A 6,000-nucleotide genomic window follows, 5' to 3' on the forward strand; every position below is an offset into this window, starting at 1 on the left:
ATATCATATTAAAAACAAGGATATTAGGAAAGAACTTGATATTGTCAGCATCCAGGAATGCATTAACAGAGCTAATCTCAGGTAGTATGGTCACTTAAGCAGAATGAGAGAAGAAAGATTAACGGAACAAGTGTTCTCTGCCAGGTTGGTAGGAAAAAGACCAAGATATAGGTGGATTGATACTGTAAAAAGTGCCTTAGAAGACAGAAATATAAGACCTGATAATATTGGAGTCTTGACATTTATATAAATTATTATTATTATTATTATTACATCGCACCTCCAGGGAGTCCAAAGACTCATCGAGGAAGGGCATCTACTCTACAACTCCTCGTTTCACTACTCCACCAAACTTCATCATCTACCACCAACGCAATCTATCGCCGACTACCACCACTAGTACTTTCACAGATCCATGCCCAAGGCGGGATTCGAACCCGCAGCCTTTTGGCTGGAGAGCGGATACGCTGACCACTCGGCCAACCAGACTGATTTGGAGGAAAATTGTAGATAGGAAATTAGTAATGATGTAAAGTTTTCATGTAGTACTATCATATCCTGTACACCCCCTTGAGGGTATATATCAGGAATTTGATGATGATAAATAGTAACATTTTTAGTAACAGATGAAAAGGAAAACATAGAACAAGATGGATAGACACCATTAGGCAATATAGCAACATCATATTACAGTATCCAAACTGAGAAGTAGTTTTTGGACAGATAGGGTTGAAGGTAACAAATCCAGGAGTTCAAGATTTGATTTGGGCTGTAGAGCCATAATAATAATAAGAATCTTTTCAACCTGAAGTGCATAACCGTAAACTTTGCAACATTAAATTGATAATCATTATCCTTCACCCACAATGCCAATTTATTTAAATCATCGTGCAGGATATTCACATCACCTTTGTCAGCTCTTGTCTGTCCCAGTTTTGTATCATCAGCAAACAACTGATTTTTCCCTATATTATTAATATATAAATTAAAGAGTAATGGCCCTAGTACAGAATCCTGAGGCACTCCATTAGTTACACTCATTCTCCTGAATTCCACTCTACCATATACTACTCTCCAGTATCTGTCAGCTACCCACTATCCACGTTGATATTTTCATAGTCATTCCCATTTGCTCCATCTTTCAAAATATTTTTCCATGCAATATTCTGTCAAATGTTTTTGCAAAGTCCAGCAGTATCGTGATGTAACCATTTTCCTTACCTGATTCTGCTCCCACTCTGTTATAAAATGTGAGGAAATTACAAAGCAGAATCTACCTTTTATAAAGCCATGCTGCCCACCATAGAGTATTATATTCCTATTCATCCTCTGCTGGATTTTATCTTTAACAACTTTTCCAGTATTTTAACCACTGCCTTTACTGAGATGTTAATTGATTTGTAATTTGCTGCTTCTCTCTGGAAGTTGTTTATGTAATGGAAATGCCCCTGTTTCCACTCTGTTGGAACCTTGCTAGAGCTGAGACTTTGATTGAACAACTTTATCAGAAGCACTGCCAATTCTCTTACACATTTATGTAATGTAGCACACAGGTTGAAATGCCATCCACTGTTGTATTTACATTGATTTTTTTCAATATGCTCAGCACCACCTTCTATTCATCTACCTGAATTCTGACATCAGTCTCTCATATCAGCAACTGCAGAATCTCCACCTGGATGATAAACCTGTGCAAAGATCACTCAGCAACTCAACTATTTCTTTTGCTTTTGTCTCCTTTCCTACCATCAGCATTGATTCAAGTCATCCATCCATAGTCATTCTTCTTGTTACTTGCTACATAACAAAAAAACTTTTTGGAATATACTTTGACCTGCTTAGTTAATTTTCTCTCATAATCTGATTTGGCTTTTCTTACCATACTAGTCACCCTTCTTGCTTGCACTTTGTACTTCTGATGAGTATGCTGATCACCTTTTTCTTTATATTCCTTCTACAATGTTTTTTTCCAACTCTTGCTTTACACCTCTACTCAACCACTTAACTCCCCACTTGGTTTATCCTCTTGACCACAGGTATGCAGTCTGATACTACTTCTCTCAAACATTCCATGACTGCTTCCCATGCACCTCTGACATTCTTTCCTTGTAGCTTCTCAAGCCATGGTGGCACTGCTCCAACATAAGCCCTTTCTTGACAGAGAATTCCACATGTTTAGTAACCTCTCAGAACATGGTCACTTTCCCCAACTGGAGGTGGAGTATCCATAAACAAGGTAGATAATACTCTATATTGCATTCATAACTAACATTGATACATCTGATGCTGGTACCAGATCCAGTATTTTGAAACCCCTGGTGCCTTGGTTTCAAACCCATGACATGCTATTTCAGGTAATCTATTAGCAACTGATTCCACTTCAGCCTTGATATATAACCCCATAGTTGAAGTCCTCCATAATAAATGTTCAGCCTGTACTCATTATACTAATTTGCCATTGCAAATTCTTGTGGACTCACTGATCTATAGCAGCAACCATGGTATATTTTGTCCTGTTGGCATCTATCTTGCACCAAATAGCCAAAAATAAACCATCTTCCCTAAACCTCAAATCCTCTTTAACTTTTAATTTTGTTGGAAGTTCTTCAGCTATCATTAGCAATACTCCACCTCCTGTCCTATTCCCTTTATCCTCCCTGAAAATACAATATCCTTGACCTACATTCTGTCCCTGTGATTATATTCAATTTGTCCTCCCTGAAAATACAATATCCTTGACTTACATTCTGTCCCTGTGATTATGTCATTTTCTGTCAACCAGGTGTCACTGATGCCTATAATTTTTGACTGAGTCAATCTGATCAATGCCAAAACCTTCTTTCCTTTATTTCTAATACCATAGTTTCCCTTGAGCAATATCATTACCAACCCATTCAGATCTGAAATCTGTGAAACTGCATTCAGCATTGCATACTCATTTCTGTACACACTCTGTCTCAGGGATGAACTCCCACGTGACTTCAGCCCCCCCCCCCATCCCAATACTTCTAGTTTCCCTGATTTTGCACTTCCAGATTCTCTCCATCTGACTGAATAATTTCTTTATTTTGTCCTCTAGCATACTATCAGTCACTATGGGAAATCAATTTGCTGGTTTGGTTAACCTGACAGTACAGTTACTTGAATTTATAGTTGCATAGTGCTATTTCAAGAGTTATTTAACATTATAACCCATTCAAGGACTTGTTATATAAAAGATTATTTTGAGAGTTGGATAAATGAGAGTTCATGCAGTAGTAGTATTCATCTTGTCGCTGAGCATCTATGAAGGCATTCCAAAAGTAATGCCTGCACATATACAGCACTTGAAGTGTAAGTGGCCTTGAAACATGTCTAGTTTTGTTTTGTTCCTTGATCCCTCTGCTACAGTTTAGTATACAGTGATGTGTCATCAGAGTTGTATTTCTTGTTTTTATTGTATAAATAATGGATTTTTTGAGTTTTTTGAAGTATATAAAATAGTACACAGTAGTTATTTTTTGACACATGAAAATGTGAGTGCTATTGAAATTCACTACAGATTACAAGTTTTATTTATTTATATATATATATATATTACCGGAACGTAGCCCCCCTGGCACATATGGCGCCAACCCCCCCCCCATGTTCCGGACTGGTTGGCCGGTTCTCCTTGAATTCTGATGACTCAAATTTTGAAGACTCGACACTCAGGGTCTACCCTGAGTGTCGAGTCTTCAAAAAAAGGGGGGGGCTCTGCTCCCCTGGTGCCTACGGTGCCCAACCCCCTGAATTTTCCAGACTGGAGGGTGGTTCTCCTTGAATTCTGATGACTCAAATTTTGAAGACTCGACACTCAGGGTAGCCCCTGAGTTTCAAAACGTTTCAAAAAACGTGACATAAAAAGGCTTATCATTTTATATATATATATAGTGAAGTAACTGAAAATATCCTGGGCCACTGGAAATGAAGGTTTGCACATCATCAGTTGAAGGCCAAAACCCTTCAACTGATGATGTGCATGTGGAACTAAACATTTTAATCAGAGAAAATTGTAAATAAGTGAGAGATCACTAACACTGAAATTAAACATTGGATTAGCCTAAGTCAATCAAATCATTATCGAACTGCATTAGAATGAAGTATGTATATGTTAAACACCATGTCATTTGACTTAAAAAATGAAACAGATGAGAGCTTGACTCTGGGGATGAAAGTTGTGCCCATCATTATTATCCTAAAATGAAATTAAGCCTGAGGAATATTATTATCCTCTCTCAGTGAGGGCTAAAAAGTTTAAAATTCAAACTTCCACTGGAAAATATGATGCCTGTATTTTGCAGCAGTAAAGGTATCTTTTTTTGCCATCATTGTATTGATGAAAGGTTAAATTCATGAAGACTTTGAGAAAGTTGAAACAATAAATTAATCAAGTTTGTGCTGAGGAACAGCCATTGCTTTAATGTGACAATGTAAGGTTGTACACAAATGTTTTAACTTCTGCTACTAAAGAGATCAAATTTGATGATGATGTAAAACATCCTCCTTTATATTTGAGACTTGACTCATCAGACCTCTGATTGTTTATTAAATAGAAAATACATCTGAATGGTATCCATTTAGAAAATGATAAGCAGGTCAAAGCATAAGTGTGAAAATAATTTCTCACCTCTGCTATGATAACTTTGAAAAACTAGTAATGAAGAGGAGAAAATTTATTGAAAGAGAGGAAGATTATGTTGAGAAATAGTACATGAATATAGTCTTCAAGCTCTTGTAATTTTGTTATTTTTAGTTTTATTTTTTGGGTATGGAATCTGTAATTTTTGGATATGGAATGTTTTGTTTTCATGGAAACGTTATTTATCTGTATTGCCTCACTCAAAACTTTATCATCTAGAAAAATTGACCATGTATGATGCTAATATATTACAGGTTTTGGAGACTCTTAGATGGAATTGTAAAAAAAAAAATAAATAAATAAATAAATATCAAACCTGAATCAAAGATAATTCATTTGGAAGACAAATCAGTATGACTAAAAAATATTATATTTTTTAGTCATACTTGAATTATCTTTGATTCAGGTTTGATTTTTTTTTTTTTACAATTGTATAAAAAAAAATATTATGCACTTTATTTAACAGTAAAAATGTTAAATCAATAAATGTTACTCACTTATTTTATATAAAAAATAACACTAAATAAAAATAAAATTGCATATTAAGGTTTAATGAGTTATTATATAGTGATCTCTTGATACATCCCCCAGATAACCAGACCTACAGTTGACTTTAAATGGGTTAATATGTCAGCTGACAACTGGAAAAGCACTATATATAATTGTACATTGAGTTAATTGTTCAGCAAAACATTTAAGTTAGTGAGGGGATTTTATTGGATTAATACAGAGGTGAGTATAGAAAGAGTAGAGCAAGAGGCTATTCCTGGAAGTTGAGTAAAAGTGTGCTGAAGAAGGATGAGAGGAGCAGGATTTTTTTTTTTACATGAAGAACTGTGGCTGGATGAAACACATCACCAAAATTTGTTATGAATGCTGAAAGTTTTAGAATTGAGTTTTTATGACTAAAATAAATGAGGATAACAAAGGATTTTTATTAGCTGTTGCAAATTTAAAAACTTATATTAATTAGTTTTGCTCTGGTGGCTTCTCTGTGGTTTAAAAAAAGGATGTAAAAAATGCACAAAAAGAGACAACTACAGAGTTGTTTAAATGCTGAAAATATTGTTACAATGGAAATAAATAAATTCATCCTAACAAGAATAAAGAGTCGTGTGGTATGCATCAGCTGTCACCTAATAAAGATTGAAGATAGTTGTTGGAAAATATTGAGATCTGATGTTTTTAAAATAAAAGATATAATGAGAGATTTCCAGATGTCATTCAATACAAATCCTTGGTTTCTATTAAGAGACCCATGTGAATCAATAACTGTTACAGATTCTTTGGTCAGAAGGCTGAAGTAAAACTCTTTTCTCTAAATGGAATATAGGAAATAT

The sequence above is a fragment of the Typopeltis vanoorti genome, chromosome 5 (genome assembly GCF_054136105.1).
Source record: "Typopeltis vanoorti isolate ZY-2024b chromosome 5, IOZ_Tvanoo_1.0, whole genome shotgun sequence".
Taxonomy (NCBI): domain Eukaryota; kingdom Metazoa; phylum Arthropoda; class Arachnida; order Uropygi; family Thelyphonidae; genus Typopeltis; species Typopeltis vanoorti.